Below are 23152 nucleotides of genomic sequence, written 5' to 3' on the forward strand. Positions count from 1 at the left end.
CCACGGAGGCGAGAGAGGCTCCCGCCACCACCACTGTGCTAGCCAGCCATGAGCCCTGCTTTTGGCTGAGCGGCACTCCCCCTGTGGGAGTGCACTGACCACTGGGGGCAGCTCCTGCGTTGAGCTCTGCCCCCTGGGGGGTCAGTGTGCATCATAGTGACCTGTCATTCTGCCATTCGGTTGATTTGCATATTAACCTTTCATTATATAGGATGATTTAGCACAATGCTCAGCACATATTAAGTGTTTTAAAAATGCTTTAATTAATTTTATTGGTTAATAAGATTATATAGGCTTCAAGTATACATTTCTATAATATATCATCTGTATATTGCATTGCGTGCCCATCACCCAAAATGAAATCTTCTTATATCACCATATACTTGAACCCCTTTACTCACTACTACTTCCTTATCCCCTTCCCTCTGGTAACCACCATATTGTTGTCTGTGTCTATGAGCATTTGCTTGTTTTTCTTATTTATTAATTTGTTGCTTTCAGTTTTATATCCTACATATGAGTGAAATCAACTGGTTCTTGACATTTTCTGACTTATTTTGCTTAGTGTGATATTCTCGAGATCCATCCACGTTATTACAATTGGAAGTATTTTATCTTTTCTGGTGGCTGAGTAGTAAGTATTCCATTGTATATACGTACCACATCGTCTTTATCCAGTCATCTATTGAGGGAAACTTTGGTTGTTTCTATGTGTTGGACATCATGAATAATGTGGCAGTGAACATGGGGTTCACTTTTCTTGCAAATAAGTGTTTTCAAATTGTTCAGATAGATACCTGGAAAAGGGGTTGCTGTGTCATGTGGAAACTCTATTCTTAATTTTTGGAGGAACCACCAGCCTGTGTTTCATAGTGGCTGTACCAGTTTACATTCCCCCCAGCAGTGAATGAGGGTGCCCTTTTCTCCACAAGTTCTCCAACCCTTGTTATTACTGGTCTTATTCTAATGGGTGTAAGGTGGTATCTCATTGTAGTTTTGATTTGCATTTCCCTAATAGCTAGTAAACTTGAACATTCTTTCGCACACCTGTTGGCCATTTTCCTGTCTTCTTGGGAGAAGTGTCTGTCCAGGTTCTCTGCCCATTTTTTAAAAATTGCATTGTTTGTTTGGTATTGAGTTATATGAGTTCTCTATATGTTTTGCATGTAATGTTATTTTTGGTTAGAACAGTTAGAAAAGTGAGGTTGAGGAAAGATTATGTTTGAAGGTATTGGAGATCACCAGAGATAGCAAGGATTCGAGGCACTCAGAGTCAAGAGAGAAGAAAACCCTAGGCCGGTGGGCCAAACATTTGATACCAAGGAATACAAAAAGCAGAACAATAAAACTTATGATGAGGAGAAAAATCAATACATTGAAACTGAATCAAAACTAACATAGACATTAGCTTTTGCAAAGACATTAAGAATAATTTCTGTATCCCATATGATCAAATAGTTAAGTAGAAATGTGCATAGTATTAAAAATTCAACCAAGTCTCTAGAAATGAAAACTGGAATGTCTGAGATCAAGCATATAACTAAATACCTGTATTAAATCCCTATTTTAAAAAACTCTAATTACCTGTACTAAATCATTTACTACAGCTTCCACCTTTAGAAATCAGAAAAAGATGAACAAATATAACTGTAAGTAATCAAAAGTCAGGCAGTAATAAAATCAGAAAAGATATTAATGAAATAGAAAGCCAAACAAGAGAGAAAAATCAATAAAAAATATAGTTCTTTGAGATCAATTGATAAATGCTTAGCTAGACCAATAAGAACAAAAAGATAAAAGACATAAATTACTGATATCATGAGTAACAACAGTGACATACAGATTCTTCAGATATTAGGGGAAAATGAAATATTATGAAAAATGTTTTAATGTTGATTAATTTTAAAACTTAGATAAAAGGGAGAATATGTTGAAAGACAAGAACTACCAAAGTTCATTCAAGAAGAATTAGATAATCTGTACAGCCTTATATCCATTAAATTAATTGTTAAAACCTTTTTCAAACAAACCACCAAAAATAACATAAGGTCCAGTGATTTCTGAAGGAAACACATCTGCCAGTCAAGGATAAAAAGCTACCAATTCTATGAAAACTCAGAAAAACTGAAGAAGAGGGAGTATTTTCTAATTCATTTTATGAGTCCAGCTTTACCTTGGTCTCAAAACCAAAGACATTTATAAGTACTAACAACTATCCTCCAGGAACATCAATGCAAAAATTCTCAACAAAATTTCTGGAAATGTAATGTATAAAATGATGGTCTTTGAATGGATGATATTCATTTTTAATTGCCTCCATTTTCGGTCAGGAGATAACTCTTCGTGGGTCTCTTTTGCTTCTGAATGTCTTGTGAGTGAGGCATGACAGTTTGTTCAGGAATATCTTTTCAAGGGTATAGCCAACAGTCCAGGAAGACACATAGAGTGTCTCTCTTTGGGTCAAAGGTCGAGTTTGCTTACCTTGACAAGACTCCATAGTTTCTATATTTGGAGCCACAGGGCAGATTTGCTTACTCATCAGTATAAGAAAGACACTGTCTCCCTCCATGTTAAATATCAGGCGGGTTTACCAACCATGAGAAAAGATACATGTAGTCTTCTAAATTCAGTCACGTTCTCCAATAACATGATCCTCAGTGTGTTCAATGTCATGTGGTCCTCTTTGCTTTGCACCGTGGGAACTGAGACTTGGGGAACTGGTACTGATACTCTTGTCCTCAGTTGTGATAAACTACTCTTTGTTTCTGATTCAGGAGTCTCATGACTGCTACCTGTCCCCATGGAACTTTGGCAGGTTAGTTAGTAATATCTCGGACCATTCACAGTTCTTGGCACCTCTTTCCATCAAAATAGGTGCAATCCCTTTGCAAACTTGAGGGCCTCCTATACATCCGTTTTTATGATCTCCATTAGAGATAAGACCCTCCCACAAAGGTCTTCATAAGCTTTTGTCTATATTTAAATCCATGGAAAGCTGCTTGCCATTAAGATTTTTAGAGCTTTAATGTTTAATAGAGAAATTATGTGGAGCATATCCTTATAATATCTAATTTTTATTTTTCTATCTGAAAGTGTCCATAAGTTACTTCCTTAAAACTTTTTGACATATTTAGAAAGTGTCTTACAATCATAAATTTTTAAAATGTGCTATAAAAATAAAAATTAATAAAGGTGAATATGTGTACCTGAAACTCCAAAGAAATAAGTGTCAATGTTACAGAAGGGTATTTGCACCTTGGTACACTGGTGATGCCCCTTTATAACAGTTAGAACCATGCAATACATACGTACATACTTGTGTAGTAAATGTGTAAAGCAATAAATAGTGAATGATAGTCTGGCTCTGTTTTCAAAAGATATATTGTAGAAATTTAGAGAATGGATTAGATAAGAGAGATGACTAAAACAGAGCCGGAGAAGAAGTATTGAATAAAAGGCTGTTCTACTAGCAACATTTGATGAGAAGGAGTTTAATGAGAACATATTCAAGAAAAGAAAGACTAATAAAATATTTCAGCAGGAGATCAATAGGACCTGTTAATCCATTTGAAATGGGAGGCAAGGAGAGAGGTAATGTATATGTATGAAATATATACGTTTTATTTGCCCAGCACTCTGCCAGGTGTTTTACATATGCTATGCAATTTAATCCTGATAATAGCCTTGTGTGATACACATATTTATTTCTATTTTAAAAATGGAAAAAATGAAACTCTTGCAGGTTATTTAATTTGCCGAAGGTCAAAAGGCAAGGAAATGGAGATGCCCTATTTGGAGCCAGGTGTGTTTGATTCAAAGGTCATGCTCTTTTCATTTCAGAATGAATCCTAATACATCACATAGCATTTGAATGTTGTTGCTTTGGTGAACGGTGATGCCATTAACTGAAATAGGGAATTCAGAAAAGTAGCATGTTAGACATGTTATAACTTTGAGAACTTAAGGTCTTGGAAAAAGTGAAAATAAGGAGGCAGTCCTGTGCTATTCAATATAATAGTCCCTGGCCTCATGTGGCTGTTTAAATTTATATTAAGTAAAATTAAAAACCCAGCTCTTTCATCACAATAGCTATGTTTCAACACTTTACTAGCCACATGTAGATAATAGCTGCCATGTTGGAGAGCAGAGCTGGATAACATTTTCATCTTCATAGAAAAGTATTTTGAATCATGTTGGTCTGGAGCTTGAATTCAGCAGTTATCATTACATTAGACTGTATTATTAAAAACAATAGACCTGGTAAGATATCTCCTATTTATTATTTATAAGTTCTTGTCTATAACTTTGCACACATTATCCTATTTGATCTTCATTAAAATCCTATGGAGTCAACACAATCACTGTCTTCGTTTAATACTGGAATACAAGTTACCCAGCAGTAATGAGAGCCTTGGAATGCAAGCACAGGGGCCTGGTACCAGGTCTTAGCCACATTACGGTGGTGAATACAAAGAACAAATGTGAAGAATGTGAAAGAATCCTAAGGCTACATGAACTTTCAACAAAAGAATTTAGAAATGAAGAGCCTATATAACAGATTGAAGATCCGATGTTCAACAGTGTGCATATAGTTCATTATACTGTATTATGCACTCAAATATTTGTTATGAGGTACATTTTGGGTTTTGTGACTTTTACCACAAGAAAAAAGCAAATCTACCTTTCTTCTCAAAAATAAAACCTCTTCCACTTATTTCTAAAGAAAATCAATATTCATTCACTTTTACAAGATAAAAATAGTCAAACTATTCAATTTAATCTTCAATTATTCTTAACATTCTAGAAACAAGTTTCAAAGTTAATTAGATGGCCTTTAACATTTTCATATCTAATTAGGAAGTAAAAGTCTCTCTATATTTTATACGTTTGTCTTAACTTACTAATAACATTTATTGATAGGTTTGTTATATTTATGAGTGAATTATATTTTTAGTATACTAGGTAAAGTCCTATTTAAAACTAGCAAATGAAAATTCCATTCAACATCATAGCCTTTTAAGTCCACCAATACAGTATTTTCATAAGTACATCATCTGCCATTTAATAAAACAAATCAAAACTACTGAGACTTTTTCACTTTAAAATTATAAATCAATACTTTTCACCACCAGGGTAAGTGCAAGATTTCTCACATTCCCCTGTTTTCCTTCCACCTGCCACAAACCCCTACAACCAAGTCTAGGAATTGGTCAGCATCAACTATGCAGGGACTGTCACCTTCCAAGGACGAAAGGAATTACAGGAATTAAGGAAGTTGGAGGAAACTGATGGTAGTTGGTAGGAGATGAGTTTTCAGAGTGAGTGAGAACTCCGTGCTGGGAAGCACCAACTTCTTTCTTGTCCGCCACAGCCCCGGCAGCAGGGCAAGAGGAGCGTCTGTCTGCTTTTCCTTGCCACGTGAAGAACTGTGACTTTTTCACACAACAGGGGGATGAGGAGCAACAATCCTAGCCTGCAAGTCCTTGTGGCAGGTGCTGGCAGGATGAGGCCTAAGAGCAAACCCGATGTTTGTCCTTTGTTTCCATTCCTTATGACACCGGCAGATAGGCTGTTCTCTCATTGGAGGGGCCCATTGTGGGTTCAGGTTTCACGTAGGAGCAATATTATTTAGACTTCTAGCTTTGAAAAGAAAAGTGTGTTCCCTTAACAACATATCCAGCTTAAGGACACATCACAGTTTGGGTTTCCTAGATAATAATAAGGCTTAGTTTATTTCATTTGTATAATTCTGAAGGTCAGAGTGGATATACCAAGGATAGACTCAGGAATTCTGGGGTACTTTGCTCAAGATCAAAATCATATTCTTCTTTAATATAACTCCAGAATTGTGTGGCAGACTAGAAAAGCCACACAAGACTCAATTATGCAGCAGTTCATATCCCATTTCCCTCATGTGGCAGGAGGTGCTTGACGAAAACCATTTCAGTCACTTTGGAATCTCATATTTTAGCATAGAAAATTCAGAATAAAACGTCAATATGCCAGGGTATTATCATTACAGGGAATATAAAATGGAGGTCAATGTTTGGTATTAAACAGTTGCCCAATTATGATGCCAGAAATCTATTTTAATACATCAGTGTGAGTTTATTAATAGGGAGGGTTACCCAGGCCTATGTGACCCCGTGGTTGAGCATCAACCTATGAACCAGGAGGTCACAGTTCAATTCACAGACAGAACACATGCCTGGTTGCCGGCTTGATCCTCAGTAGGGAGGACGCAGGAAGCGGCCAATCAATGATTCTCTCTCATCATTGATATTTCCATCTCTCTCTCCCTCTCCCTTCCTCTCTGAAATCAATGAAAAAATATGTTTTTAAAAAATAGGGGAAATTAAATCACAATTACTTTGGAAACTGATGACCTTTAATAGATATTTCAAAGACTAATAGTAGGTTTTAGGAAGTGTTATGGGAAACGATAAAGAGTATGTGGGTGAAGTTTGAGATGTGAGCTAGAGATGAATAATTAATAAATGAGATCTGTCCAGCCTTCATAGGTATTGCTGTCCAGAGTAGAAGTGCAAGAGTGAGGAAATACTGGATTCTGTGTTGGAAGTTTGCAATAGATGAGATTCATTTTAATCTTGATCTTCCAGGGGGACATTTATATGGTTTTGTTTGATCATATGCACACACTTACATGCATACACACATTATCATTTCCAAATGAAATTTGGTGTTTGGATACCAAATAAAATTTTCTACTGGATAAAAAATAACAACAGAGTATGAATATATGCATTAATCACAGGAAAGAGAGTCCCTTAATGGACCTAGAGCCAGATCATGCCTCAGGGGTCTGATGTTAGAAGTGATCTAGTCGAACCATTTTATTCCATAGATGAGATCTATGACTTAAGGAAGTATATAGCCTGTCAAAAAATCCTACAGACGTTGGTTGCTCTTTAAGCCTGGGTGCTTGTGGGACACTTTAAAGCAGAATCTCAGGACAATGTAAGAAAAAGTAGTGAGTGATTGTTTTGTTCTAGAAATAAGAATTTGCTGAACTACTTAGTATGCGATTGTTGACAATAAATATTATTTTTATAACTAATCATTATAACTGTGTTTTTAAATTCAGAAAAAGTTACTGGTTTTAGATAGGGCTTTAAATGTATTTTGGTATATTTACATTTATATAGGAATTATAAGCAAAATAAAATAAATAGAAACCAACATAAAACAAATCTTTAATTTGATAGCCACCTGTATTAGAAGAAGATATTGGCATAATATTCTGCTTGCTTAATCTTCAAGACACTCTTTGATCCCAGAAATTAATGTAAGATTCCCTGAATTAGGTCTATCTCTGACTTACAAATGTATCAGTAATTTCAAAGATGTATAGAAAAGATAATATAAATTATTCTGTTGATATCAACTTAGAATTTTGTTTTACTTCTACATTAATATTCCTCCCAATTAAAAATATTATAATTTACTGCATAAAGTTTTTGGTTCTTCCAGAAACCAATGTTATTGCAAATTACATTAAGCCTGATAAGATGTTCTTGGCCCTGCATTTCAGGACATAGAAAACCATAACTTGTTTCATTTCAGATTCTACATCTTTCTCTATGATCCACAAGCCAACAAGTTTATCTTGAACTTGAGTATTTTCTAGTGGATATTTAAAATATATTTTTTAAATTTTTATAATCTTGGCTTTTATGCTTTACACCTTAAGATGAATACGCATTAATTTAGTTGTGAGGTAGGAGCCATCTTTTGTCCTAGCCTTTGCAGTAAGGTTTTCCTATGCTAAGCAGAAGTGATTAGGTAAGTTCCTAATTAACAATCTGATCTCTAGAGAGAAGAATAAGAAACTCAAAAGACTTCAGCTGTATGCATCAAACTTAAATATACAGCTGCTTCCAAGAGTCCAGGTACACCTAACTCCAAGTGACGATGGCATATATACATGTGTATGTTACTAAATTGATGGTTTTCTAGGGAATGGGATGACATTACAACAAAACTTACATATACTCAGTCAATGTGGAAAAGATGAGATCTGAACTTGAATTTAGCTTTTACATATGTAATAGTTGCTTTACATTGTTATCTCATTCACTATAGTACTTCGTGGATACACATTTAATCACTACTCACAGTGATATTTTAGTAGTTAAGCTTAGTAGCGTCTGAATGATTTTTTTGTTTTCTTTAAAGTCTCCATCTATACATCTGGACAAAATATCCTAACTATATAGCCCGAGACCCAGTGAAAGGAGCAAAGTCAGTTTGAAGCCAAAATAAGTACTTAAATCATTCAACCATTTATCATTAGATGACACATATCACACCTCATATGGAGACAATAATTCTGACCTATCCCAGGAAATTGTGAGGACAAGCCTAAAGAATAGGACGGCATGCTTACACAATATGGAGCAGCTCCACAGACATATATACATATGAAACCAGACGAGTATGTCTACGTGTAGCCTTCAATTTCCAAGTCTTCCTGTCCTCTTCGATGATTGGCCTAAAATGTAGGCTCAGAGTCAGAAAATAATAGAGCAGTGTAGGGTAGCACAATTAGATTGTAAGTAGAACCACGTTCCGAATAGGAAGCAGATGCATCCTCGGAGAAAAACAAAAAGAATGTGAACTCTTGTCAGCAGCCAATGAATCAATCGCTTTCTTCTTACAAGGGTTATGTTAAAATTGTATCTACTCTAGTTGGCAAATACTAAATTTGAAGAGCCTATAAGCTTAAATGGTATACTTTTAGACAATTCTAAGAGAAGCAGATTTTTTTTTCCTCTAAAGAGACTAATAATTATTTTGCAAATATGCTGCTGGGCTTGAAACAAAATGTTTTTGGTTATTTTTTCTCGAGAGCTGGTTCCAGGCAGTAACCCAAGTGCACTTAAAAGTAGCACCCCCTCACCCCAGATAATTTTCATTTGGGGATTGCTAGAGGCTAATTTATATATATATTTATCAAGATATAAATAAGGGCACTATTTTTAAGCACATTAACTTGTTTAATCTTGTATCCATTCTGTCCCAACGCAATAGTTAATGGTGGAGTTTTGTCATTGAAAAAATTGTAGCATCTTTTATCTGACTAAAGACGAACCTGTTTCTAGTTTGATAATGTTTACCAATTGTTGAGAACCACAACTGTGTCCAGCACACCTTCTCCAAAATTGTCTGTCTTGTCAGAACATCCCTATGGGGAAGACATGGTTCTCTCAAAATTACAGATAGAAATACTGAGTCTTGGAAGTGAAGTAATTTGTTCAATGTGGTGATAGCTTATAAGGATTCAAACTCAATTCTATCTGACTCAACAGTCCATTATGCATTTATGCGATGTGGCTCAACGATGTGTGTACTCTATTATTTTTAAGAAAAAACAAGTAATATATTCAATATATTAATCTTAAGTATTTTTTCATAATTCTGAATTTTATGTGGAGTTAACCAGACATATTGCTTACAATGACATCCAGCAGAAATCATTTAAGAACAGTTCCTGTATTACTACTGAAAGAATGCATGTGCTCATCTTTTGTCTACTTCCATATCTAAGTGGCTGAGTGCTTGGTTCCTTTATCTGCTTTAGTCAAATGCAGCTAGAACATAGGCGCCTAGACATCTAAAAAGCTTCTTTTGTGCAAAGCAGCATTTCTGTGGAGCAGAGTCAAGCTCATGGTCTGATACTTAGCGTGGGCTGGCGGGGGTGAGATTGTCTATGTGATACCATTTAGCTGAAGAGGTTTTCACTTCAGACAAAAATACGTATTTCTTAGGGTAAATGTGTCTCCATTAACAAGTGCTTTACCATACTACTCAGCGATTCTGATTCCTCAAGGCTACTTATTAATTATAAGAAGGGAATTCAGACCTTACATTTTACCTAAGCAGAATTTATTTCTTGCATGAGCAAAAATTTACTTTAACCTCAAGCACAGAATAACATATTTGAAATATTCACCTAAGGGTAAGATTGTGTCCCACTTCACATTCTTGCTATTTACCTACTGAACCTAAATGCTCAGATGTACATTAAACCATGTGCCATGAAATATAGAATCCTTTGATAAATATATTTTTTAATAAAACTCAGATTTCATTTACTATAACTCCTAAATAGAAGATTATTGAAACTTCATCAGAAAATCAATGGTCTAACCCCACATGCACCACAAGGCCTGGGGTAGGTCACAGAATTCATCTATTTTGATTTTTTTCATAATTAAAAAAAGGCGGATGGAACCTCCTTCAAGCTGAAATATATTAATTTTCTAGTAGGGTAATACAATTGAAATTCAGTGTGTATATGAGGCGACCATACAATACAGATGCAAGTTGGCATCTTTAATTTTTTCAACCTTGCTCCCTCCTTTTCTTCCTTTTGTGCCCAATGCAAATTTTTTCAACCTTGCTCCTTCCTTTCTTCTTAAATGCTTGTGTAAGTGGCCCCTTACTATGGCATAGTTCTAGAGCACCTGGAAGTATACAGTTGACTTTAAAAGTTGGGTTAGACTTCCTGATCCATCAGGGAAAAAAGTAAAATCTCTTCTGTAGAAAGCACTGTCTTTCTAAATTGTCTTCCTTTGCCACAAAGGCTCACGTGGTGTCTGGACCTGTCATGACGAATCCACTCATCCCCACACAGTGGATTCACAAGTTTCTTTCTGTTTCTCACAAAAAAAGTTATCCTAATAAGGTATTAGGTCAGACATCCTGTCTAATTTATCAAATGGATGATAAATCTAGGCCAAGCAGTATGTATTTATTCCAGCGCTTAACTTGAGAATAAAAGCAAGCGTCCCAACAAAGCTTTTAGAGGATGGCACTCACCCAGCCTTTGAGGCCATGAAGGTAGCACAGTTTTATTGCAACCTCGAGAAATAAAAGCCCTGCCTACTCGTTTTCTCCCCAATAAGGAAAGTTGATGATTTGACAGTTATTCTGGCCTTTGAAAATGCATCTCTATTCCCCTTTTTGCCAGTGAAATAACTATTCTTTTCCAAAACCCAATGGGTCCCCACAGCAAGGTCAGAAGAAGCCCCTTTGCCAGCACGATGAGGGGAGGGGGGAGGTGGATCTCCATTCTTTTCTCTCAGTCTTTCTCACCTCAACATTCCTGGCTTGACCAGATCTCTTCTCTGAAGGAAAATCCTAGCATCCTTAATTGAATCAGCGGGAACACATATTTTAGCCCAAGTTTGAATTTGCTGATGTCAGGTGCACAAAGTCAGTGATTGTCTAAGCTGGTGCCTCCTAGAATAATGCTTTCTGCCTAATTTTGCCTTATTCTTTTTTTGCTATTCATTTATTTCTATTTTTTAAATTATGTTTTCATTTAAGGTTTTTCCAAATCCTATTTGGAGTTAATATATATTTGGAAAACATATTTGTGAATGTCATTTCACCCCGTAAGAATATTAGAGAAAATTTATAATGGTGAATATCCAGAATTTTTTTAGTATCATAGAGTCTTAGTTCTATTAAATGTTAAGTTAATATATATGGAACTATTTTCACTGTTAACTCATTTTCCTCTGATTTCTACAATTGTATTAGTCCCCTGACTAATATGCTACCATGTGGTTGTATGTAGGTTGTATGTAGTATATATGTGTGCATGTAAGAAATATCTTGACCAGGTGGGATAACTCCAGCTCTTCTTGCTGTTCTCTAAACCCCTGCTATACTCATTTTGTCAGATGATTTTATTTCCAAAACAATTCTTATTTTCCTGAAATGCCCTCAAATTGTCTCTATATCCTTGCCTATCACCCACCCATATGGTTTCTCAGATGTAAAGGAGACCCTGCTAAGAGTCACCTTTGCATGTAATAATCGTTGCTGAATTGTCTGATTCCCTATCAATTGCCTATGTTCATTCTAGTATCCTCTATGTCCACTTGCTTCATATCTTCTGTCTGTCCTCCAATTCAAGTCTCTGCTGCATAAGGACATGATCCTTCCTCACAACTTTCCATCTACCACTCTGCCGTATCTCTCTCATTTTTCTCCACCTGTTTTAGTCTGTTAGGGCTGCTGTAACAAAACACCATAAACTGGGTGGCTTATCAGTGACAGAAATTTATTTCTCATGGTTCTGGAGGTGGGGCCATCAAAGAGGAAGAGGCCCACCTATACCATGTCTGCCCACGGTTGTCTTTTCTCTGAATTTGGGTTGGGGACAAACATTCAGACCATAGCACCACCTGTGACCTCCTCTTGCTTAATACACATATATTTCTTTACTTCCCCCACAATCTAGCACTTCATTGTATTTCACTAAAGCTTCCATTTCCAAACCCATTTCTCTCAGTCTTGACGCAATACATAGTGAGAGGTTTAAGACTGGTACTAAACTTTGATAAAAATTAACTTTTTCTTTGATACACTCAGTATATGCTAGAGCTAGGCCAGCAACTCAGCATACCTCCCTAGGTGACCGAAGAAGCATTGGACCAGGAACATAGCAAAGTTCATTCTCTTGCTAACCCAAATTAGTTCAAATATGGCAGTGCTGACAATGGCCCAGGAAGATAGCAACGCACACAAAGCTATCCAGTGGTGGGCATGGACCTTTACTGTGACACCCACAGGTATAATAAGGGTAGATGCAGGCTGTGGTGGAGTTTGGATGGGTGCTGTGGAGGCACAGGGTATGTAGAAATCAACTCTATCTGGATTGAGTGTGGGAGGAGGCAGGCCCAGGAGGAGCTGGGCCCAAGATGTCAATATTTCAAGATGCTTAGAAATGAGCCAGGTGAAATGTTAAGAGAAAAGAGTGAGATATTCGGACGATTGCTTCTCTAACATGACTGTAAGCATGGGCACTAGAGTGTCCAACACTCCTCATTATCTCCCTGTTACTTCTAAGCACATTACATTCCTAAAACAAGCATAGAGACCACTGACAATGTGGTTTCAACCTGCCTTGTAGACACCCAGTCTCTACAAAATAAATTGCTCACCATTTTCTAGAGCAAAAATATCCTTTCTCATTGTGCTTTTTGCTTCCTGGTCTTCTTGTTCATGTAAAATACCCCTTCCAATATGACACATTTGGAAAATATAGTTACCAATTCTTGCCTCTTTACCCCTTCTGGAGTAATTATTTTTGTACTACAATAAGTTTTCTTTATTTTTAAAGGACAAATCACACATTACTGAGTTCTGTGAACATCTGTTTCCATTAATTTTTACCTCACTAGCTTATTAGCATTTCATGGTGAAGGAACACATCTTAGTTTCTTTGTGTGTGTGTGTGTGTGTGTGTGTGTGTCCTTCACAACCTATAGAAACAGTGCTTTTAGCTTTTCAATTAATTGTGGGCCAATATATAGTTCAAGCAACAAATGTTCCTAAGAAATACATTTCTGTTTTAGTTAAGAAAGCAATTCAAAAATCTGAGCCCTAGAATTCATGATTTTATAAAATTCTTAGTTACCTCATGATTAATCTAACATAGCACTATCCTGAAAACAAACTGGGAAAAGCTAGACTCCCTACAAAATGCCAAGGGTTTGCAATGAATCTCAGTATAATTAACTCATATAATTTTTGCAACAGAATACAAAATGTGCCAGGGTGGAAAATATTATCACCCTGGAAGGCAAAGTTCCATAATATTTGGGGAAATTTTGCTTTCTTTTGAGGGGCCCCAGCATTTAAAGCAGAGAAGCAAAGGACAGAACGTGACTTGATTTATATTCTACTCAGTACGTTGAGGAATAGATCCTTAGGGTCATAGCTAAGAAAGTTAAAAGTTTTGGGTATGGAAGTAATGTATTTTTAATCCTAGTCATTAATTTCATAGACAATATTTAATCTGTAAAATGTAGGAAGAATCCCATATTTATACTTAGTGTTGCCACTGACCTCTTATAAACTCTTTTTATAAAACCTAAGAACTTCCAATAGCAGAAGTGGATTTTAAGACATTTGTTATAGATTTTATAGGGGCATCAAAAGACTTCTCTTTGATTTTGTTTTCCCTTAAATGCTGACACTACGCCTGAGTGTCCACCATAAGCCAGGCAGTAAGTTTCTCTTAAAATGCTTCATATTTAAGAGACAATAGGAGAGTTAATAACATTTTCAAGTTAGAAATGTCACAACAGACATGTGTTTCCATTCATAAAGTATGTCATGAACACATACAAACTATCCTTTGTCATCTGGTTCTGCCCCATTTCAAAAATTATTCTCTGCTATTAATTAGAAGTGACTACAATTTGATTAATTTCAAACATGTGTCACATAGGAACAACGTGGAGAACTGAATTCAATATTTTTCCACTAAGAATATACATAGTGTTCATTGAAAGAAGCCAAATATGTTTTTATAAACCAAAAGCTAGTATTATCACACTGAGAGTATTGTCAGTGTAACACATTCCAGTTTATTTGAAATATTAAATTCACAGAAGAACTTAATTATCAAGTTTCTGAGACTGAAAATGCAAAACTAAGTGAACTTCTCTCTCGTTGTTTTCCACCTAAAACTCTTATTCTGGAATCTGTTTCTTCACCTGGAGAATGCACCTGATCTTGGTCCCTCTTTGGTTTTTTGATTTAACTCTGTTGGCCAAAGCTTCCCCAAACCTTCAAACTCACAGTAGATAAATCCACTTTGATTTAGCTGAGAGAAAGGAAAGTTTCAATTAGCAAGGGGGAAATGTGTCTTTTGCTTAATTTGCATTATCATTATTATTATGGGATGTGTACTAAAACATTTCTTTCAAAGTGCTAATTAAATTTCTATGAATGCACTAAGCCTCTAACCAGATTATAAAAGAAAAATCATATGATCAAGTAGTTGTGAGTTAAGAAACAATGATTCCATTTAGGTTTTTCTGTTCAACTTTCCAACAAAAAAAAATGTTTTTCTTTCTTATTACACAGCCTGCAGTAATAAGTGAAATATAATCCTAATTAATTTTTCCTACAGCTGTGTATAAATCAATAGCTACAACATCTCAAAGGAAATGCACATTGCACCGTCCTCCAGGCTCCTAATGAATGCAAATAGAATGACCTTTTTCTGACAACTATGAATATTGTTTCACAATTTTACCATTAAAACCGCTGCTATCAGCAATTCATACAGCAAACAGGAAGCTACAATAGTTGTAAATAACTATTCATTATGGTAAGAAAGGAATGGAAAAACACTAAGTCTTCGTTATGCAACTTTTAAGCCTGGAGTCTGATTTTAATACTTCATTTTGATATGAACATTCTGTGTTAAATGTAACCCCGTCTTCATTTTAGTTCTCTATTTTGGAAGAAAAACAATTAAAATCATTCAGTTCTTTATGTAACTTAATTGAGAGGTTCGATACTGAATGGTTTTAGTAAATAAAGATTTCGCAGTACTGCTGCAAAGCTCTGAATACTACATTCAAATGTTAGAAGACTATGGTTATAGTCCATGAAAACTACCTGGAGGAAAAATATGCATAGAAAATCCTATTGTTGTACTTACCAAGACATAATGCTACCCATGTGATGAACATGATGATGAATTTAGAAGCTTTCCAAAGAGAGAATGGCATAAGGATGACACCTATGGGAACCTGAGACAAGGGAGAGAATATGTCAACTGTATTATTGTCCATTTTGACTGAAGAACCACTTTATTCCATAATACAATATAACGGCATGTCCTCACACTCAATCCTGTTCTACTTTCCACAAAACGTCATCATAGCCATGAAGATGTCTCATTAAGTAAAAGTTAAATTCAAATTTTATAACAAAAGTAGTTAAGAAGTAAATAAAAGAAGCAGTTAATTATGTCAAACCTAATTCTGCTGATCATAGATCTACATACTGAAAACTCCCATTGGAGTTCACTAGAGCCAAGAATATAATTAGCCAGTAGAATTCAAACACTCATTAAAAATAGGACTCCCCAAGTTGCAACCAGTTTTAAAAAGGGACCCACAACAAGAGGACGTCATTTCCATGAAATCCAAACATCATTCTTCTATCCCCTATTCTGCTATTAAATTTTATACCTCTATATAGGACCGGGGAAGACCATCACATGAGTATTTGATATACCAAATATTCATTAGAGACATGGATTTATGTAGAACATATTTATAGATATATGAATTTACTTTGGTAAGTAGTTGTTCCACCTTTTTGGCATAGCATCAACTTTCTATACTTTCAAATCTGAGAGTTATTTGAAACCCCCTTTAAACAATTTCTTGAAACAGTTAAGGAAGCATTTCTGTGACTGTGTGGCCATATCAGTCACAGAGAGCATTTTCTAACTGTGTGACACAGTCTCCACTCGATGACATCTCCTGAAGATGTCTGTACTCTCACTCCTGCAATGCTTTCCTGCTGAAGATGAAGCCGTGCTACATCTCACTCAATATTGATCTCTAAGGCCTTTCTCCCAATCCTTTTCCCAGTGTGGTCACTGAACAGTATCCGAGTTCGATAGGAAGATCAGCTGCTCATCCACTTTTTGCCAAAGCAATTTGTATTATGGATTTATTTTAGCAGTCTACAGTGGCAGTTGCTGTTTTTACTATTTAAATGCTTTGATTATCTGACCTTGCTTACTTTATCTTTCTAAGTGCTATGCACGGGCTTTAACATTGATCAATACGTGGGGATTCCTCTACAGGATTACGTTGAAATCAATCTCAATTCAGACTTTTTTCTTTTTTATGTTTATTACTTGATCTGTCTTAATTGCATTCCTTATTTAGGTAAATAAGTTTAAACACATACTTTATTATACAGACGAGAATCTTCTAAGATCTACACATATTTTAAAAATACCCTGTATTTTTATGCATTATTTTATTCATTCCTATAATATGAAAAAGGAAAGGCTTAATTACTAGGTATTTTATTCAAACACCTTTGCATTATAAATAAAAGACCATTAGAAGAAAAACATAGTTACATATATTTAAATAACTGAAAAATCTTGACACACATTAATATGCTATATTGATTGTGATAACTGTGGAAGTTCAACAAGTGCTTGCTACACATATATTTTGCACATAAATGTGCTTGTATCACTTTTTATAAAATAAATTAGCACTCCATAAAATAAAGTAAAATTCTAAATATGTGTATCTTTATAAATCAATAAAAAACAAACTATAAACCTGTTGGCTATCATAAAAAATTAATATTCAATGTGTGTAATGAGAAAAGTTTATCAGTTTCACCCCCACTACTAAAACTGAATGTTTTACTCCACTTTTTTATTTTGGATTAAGAGAAATAAATTAGAAATATGAAATGCTGTGAATACTTTTAAAATCAAATCTATGAATTTAAGAACCAATGATTTTAGAATAAAAATAAACTTCTAAAAGTCACTATTTAAGGCATAAAGTTTATGGACTATGAATTATATAACCATTAAAACTTGTTGCTAGATTTCTTATCTAGTTTAATCATATATCATATCTTCTGGGCTGGTGTAGTCACATGAAGCTCCTGAATTTTATCTTTAAATCAATTGATTCTAACATTAAATTTTTCAAAGTCATAAATAAAAGAAATGCAGGTGTGATTTTAATAAAAGGAATTGATATCATTGTTTTTTAAAAATTTCCCATTTTCAAATCCAATCCAAGTCTAAATATATCTGTTACCAGCTCTAGAATAAAATTACAGTGAAATATTTTCCAGTTATGTATACTAGAATATAAGATCTACAGTTTGCTTCAGTGCCCAAAACATTCAAGCAGTAAAAAACTTGAGGTACATAAACATATGATTATACACAGAATATTTGCAATATGCTCACCTGTGCAATTACATTTTTTACCTAGACAATTGTTTAAAACTCTCACAGGACTAGAGATATATCACATATATTTAATACATATACATATACATATTTACATTTTCATACTTTTAACTTATTGGCCAAAATTATTTAGTATTTAATACCTTTCATTTCAGACTATATTACAGATTATTATTACAATAATTTTCTCCTGCTCGCATTGAATGATGTAAAGTATAAATGAATAAAAACAGCCCATCACAAGATAATGCATTTTCATAGTTACCTGCATGAAGTGAGGATAGGAAAATTAAGGTTCCTGAACATGAACAGAATGAGGAAAATATGAAGAAATTTAATTACCAAATAGTTTCCATAATGATATTTCCAAAACCTCTTATGAGCAGTTAGTTCCTTCCTACTGTTTGTGGTCGAATAGCATTTCAGAGAAATCCTTTTCCAGAAAGTTTTGCATCTCTGTAGATCACAACCCTGGCCAGACATGTCCATACTTTTTTCCTCAAGTGGGTAAATGTTAAGAGAGAAGAATTCAAGTTTCATGATGCAGCAACACAAAGCTGGGAAGTGAAAATTATGTTGCAGCGGAGTCTTGAAAATATGACTGTAAAAGTTAATCAATAAAATGTCTATTCCTGTCTATTCACCGGAGGCCGCAGCTGCATAGCTTCGCTCAATCGATACTACAAATTATTACGATTTCCAGGTTCCCACTGGACATTCAGAACAAATCTTTCAAGTGTAACAGGCTTATACTGAGTATATGGCGTGTGTTCTCTACATTTAGTTCAAAAAGAGGAGGGGGGAAATTAAATCTCAAGCCTTCGTGTTCTTTAAAAATTGCGCTTTATGGAACCAATAACTTATGGGTCATATTTTAATGTTAAAAACAATCTTGCTTTTGGTTGCCAGTTTTTTGTGTGCTTCTTTTTTTAACTGTTTCTTTATTTAGTTAATACATGACTTAACCTAGATTTTACTGGCATAAGAACCTAGCTAGTTCTGAATGACTATTCCAAAGTAATGAATAAAGAAAATTATCCTGAGATAATTACTTATCACAAAGTCACTTAGGCACAAAGATAAATGCAGGACCCTGGTGTACATCTCAGATTCTATCAGATCCCTTAAAATATATATTCATGTTATTATTTTTATGGTTTAGTCCCACATTTTAAAAATCAGGTTTCAGATTTTTCAATTTTTTTGTGTGTAAAATAAAAAATGTGTAATTCCAGAAATAATTTTTTTTAAAAAAAGTCCCAGAACATTTTGTTCTAGTGAGATCCTCTGTTCTTGGCAGAAAAATTTGTGTAATTCTAGATTCTCAACTCCAGAACCCCTCAAGCCTTTGACCTCAACTTTATGCTCCATACATTTCCCTCTGCGTCCCTGCATCAAATTCCAAGACTTTTCCAAATGAGGGTGTGGTGGGCTAGCGGAACTCACTACAAGGCTGTCATGTCTGTGACACCCAAAGTGCCTTTTCTTTCTTCTGAGTGATGCACGCCATGAGGTCTGGCACTGCCCAGTCCTGAATCAATTGGTAAATTTAATCAATCCATGCCACCTGTCGATTGAGTGGGGAAAAATGTAAATAAATAAACCAACCTTTGGGTTGCCAGGCCAAAAGTCTTTGATTTTATTTCACATTTAAAGAGTGCTATATATTTTTCATGGTAAAACACATGTACCTAGTACCAGCATATCCCGTGACCAGGTATTTGAGGCTACATTTTAAAGGTGAAGCTGTTTCTCCTAAGGCACCATCATTGCTTTGATAATAATCATGTATCCGTCTCTTTAAAATTCAACCATAACATTTTCTTATAACATGGCATAATAATACATGGGTGAGCAAGAGAAGGTGTACAGTTGTGAGTATGCAAAACAGTTTATTCTGACATTATTATTGATTAATGATTATATCATTTGTATTACAACTGTTAACATGCTTATGCCTACCCTGTACTTACAATTTTATGACCTGTAAGATATTTAATTGCTAAAAGCCATTGTAAGTAGATTTTTTTGAGTCTGATACTATTTTAACTACTCTCTCGCATGATAGGTATATGCCTTGCTCTCAATTTCACATTAAGAGAGAATATTCTACTTACTATCATGATCAAGCTTTATTGGAAAATAAAGCGGATGAATCTAGATCAAGCATAGAGAAACTGAGTTTGAGCTTTCATTGTAATCTAACTGGATGGGTCACTGGTTTATTTACTGATAAAATTTAAGGTTCAAAGCAGGTCATTACATGCCAGTTTTTAGATCAAAGATGATATTTTTTGTGGGTATACAGAATAATGTACCTTTCTAGTGATGTTTAACTGTAGGAAAAAAATGATGGCCTTATTTTAATAACATTAAGTTAACATCAAACACTATCATTAGTTTTATATTAGTGTTCAAAACCATTTTTATGTATTTTTTGTTCTCTAAATATACCTTAAACATTATTTTCTAATATAATTAAGCTTTTAAAAAAGACAATAGTACTTCTAACAATACTACAATACCATAGCCATTCCAAAAGAAACGTGCCCAATATGCTTTTAATCCTTGGTACAAATTTCTACCTTTTAATATTTGTTAAATCTGTTTTTTTCGTTGTCTGAATTCTGGCAGCTGACTAAAGGAACATTAATTGCAAACAGAGTGTATCTGAGTGTTTAATTTTATTTAGAAGCATGTAAAATGTCACCCTAGATTGTGTAATTATTTTAGTGTCTTATAATATTAAATCATTAGATTAAAACACAGAAATAAATTCCTCATGAACAATTTCAAATATTTTACTTTTAACATTACAAACTATAAATCACAAAAGAATTTTACTTATGTTCATCACACATAATATTTTGAAATCCTATTGATAGATATATCAAAATGTGCAGTAAGTAATGTAAGTTTAGAAGCTGGCTTCCAAAGATCAGTTAATATCAAATGCACATTTTAATTTTGGCCTCAGGATTGTGTTCAAAGAGATGAGTGACAGGGGGGAAAAGTTTAAATGGTGTGCTTTATTTAACTGTGATTACTCAATATAACCAAAGTTCGGTAAGTGTAATTTTTAATAAATAGAGAGAGAGAGAGAGAGAGAGAGAGAGAGAGAGAGAGAGAGAGAGAAGCAGGGAGATTGATTCATCTGGGTTATGCTACTTTCATAATTATTTTTTAAAAAACAGACTAAAAAAATCAAGCAAAAATCAGAGAGGATAGAGTACTTTATCAGAGCACTCAAAAATGAAACCATATTATGTTTATTTGAAAAGCAAATGATAAAATCTGAAAACATCGGATCAGGTATAATAATTACATAAAGACTTAGATGAAAACAGGTTTAATACAAGGTGCTTCACTAAGAACAGTTTTCAGGAACCTTTGAAAACAGCATAGATCTTTATTACTCTTCTTCATAGTTCCTTACGTGCCTCAATAGTCTGACCAAAAATTCTACTCTAAGTGTCTCTCAGTTTAATAGCGTCTTGTTTAGAGCTGCTACTTGAACAAAAAGAAAGGCAACAAGAGCCATGTGTAACCTTTGGACTCCAGAAAGAGGACGAGAAGACCATGGCAGATAGAGGCTGCGGAGACGCTGTATTCTTTCTCTTGCTCCTACCTTGAGCCTTTCTCGATAGTTAACGAGAAAGCTGGCTGCCACCTCATTATTTAGAATCTGGAATACGACAGTTACAAGTTTCAACATGTGCCATTTCAGTTAAGAAATGTTGCAAATCTAAAGTTTATCTGTTTTGGAACCAACAATTCCTTGAACAAGCTAGCACATTTACACATAACCTTTTGCAAGACACGGAGAGTTAAATATTTAGCCACTAAAGTCACAAGGACTGACTTGATTTCAGTACGTAAAGTAAAACTTTCTGAAATACTCAAAAACAACTCACTTGCAATCATTTTTTTCTTCTTCGGAGGCAATAATCCTTTCTGTCACTGTCTTCAGCTCTGCCTGGGGTTTTCTACTGTTCTGTTCTTGGCGAACTGTTTCTGCTCTTTGCTCAGTTAGCTACTCTGGAGTAGCTTTCAAGCTGGATTCCATTAGAAGAAGTTTTTCATCTTGACTGGCAAGTTCTTGGGCTGAAAGATAAAACAAGAACATTGCCTTTTAAAAAGCCAAGAGCATGTATTTTTTCCCCCTTTTTTTGGGTTTAAATTGTATGCAATGCAACTTTGACAAAGATTTAAACAGATCCTTCTTGTCAAAATACAAGCTCATGCATTCAATTTTCAGTTCCCTTCATTTAAAGTCCAAGTAAACAAAGGTATGTATGAAGGAATACAAGATGCAGAGCAGTAATCTCAAGTTTATAAAACATTTAAATTCGACAATTAGATGTCTAATCAGACAACATTGAGTGAGCTTATTTGTGAGACTTCTGCTCCTACATTTATAAAAGAATAATGTCAGTATATAGCATTCATGTTTTTTCTTTAGCATAGATCTCAGATATGTATGTGTGTGTGTATACATACACACACATATATATGTGTGTGTGTGTATACACACACACACACACATATATCCACATACACAAAGACTGATATGTTATAAATTATGTCAAAATGATGGCTTGCCACTGATTTACTTTCATGAGTAAATTTATGAAATTTAAGCTCTTTTTCAAGGTCATCCAATAGGTGGCACTCTTTCATTAGACCAAAGAAGTCTTAGGCAGTATGCTTCAAGCTCTCAAAAAATAAGTGATTTAAGACAAAGACATTTTTCCTTTGTTCTTTGTTGACCGTATTTCTAGAGACATATATCTGTACATTTTGTTCAAATACTTCCCTTTTATAAAAGTGTTTATATGGGGGTTTTATGTATTGCCTCAAATATAGACCATCAAATGTAAGTGTTATCAGGTTTTTATTTTAGTTTTTAATCATATGTTTGGATATATATTTATACATATGATGGTATACAGTGCTTTTTTTTCAAGGTAATTTGAAATTTAACTGGATGTATAATCTATTGCATTGAATATAATGGTGTTTTATGAAAATCTGTCATTTTAATCTTGCAGTCTTAAATGAAGGGGAAAAAATACTTTTAGAATCCCCTGGCCCATATAAATAGAAATGGAGAAGGCTATATTTTTATAAAAAGATAATCTTCCCTGTTAATGATTCTCATTTCATGTCTAAAATCTGGTGTTTATATTAAGTTTCAATAAAGTTGGAAAGTAAGGTATTACCATCTTACATCAGAGATATCTTTTACCAGCAACCTCATAAAAAAGATACTCTATATAAATATTCTGCATCTATCACTCATCTTTGAAGTTGAATGATGTCTCCCTTATAACTCAGATCTAAGAAAAC

General features: G+C 34.6%; 1 long non-coding RNA gene across 2 annotated transcripts; it reads right to left on the reverse strand.

Annotated features, from left to right (window-relative positions):
- Nucleotides 1–4261: 4261 nt before the first annotated feature.
- Nucleotides 4262–22041, reverse strand: LOC132219987 (uncharacterized). 2 transcript variants are annotated; one of them, XR_009449659.1, is made up of 4 exons: nt 21718–22041; nt 15494–15584; nt 9138–9205; nt 4262–8611 (listed from the first exon to the last, which is right to left on the reverse strand). It is a non-coding gene; the product is annotated as an uncharacterized LOC132219987 (long non-coding RNA). The 2 variants fall into 2 exon arrangements; XR_009449658.1 differs by lacking the exons at nt 4262–8611; nt 9138–9205 and adding an exon at nt 14386–14647 and having other exon boundaries at nt 21718–22035.
- Nucleotides 22042–23152: the final 1111 nt, after the last annotated feature.

The sequence above is a fragment of the Myotis daubentonii genome, chromosome 17 (assembly GCF_963259705.1).
Source record: "Myotis daubentonii chromosome 17, mMyoDau2.1, whole genome shotgun sequence".
Taxonomy (NCBI): domain Eukaryota; kingdom Metazoa; phylum Chordata; class Mammalia; order Chiroptera; family Vespertilionidae; genus Myotis; species Myotis daubentonii.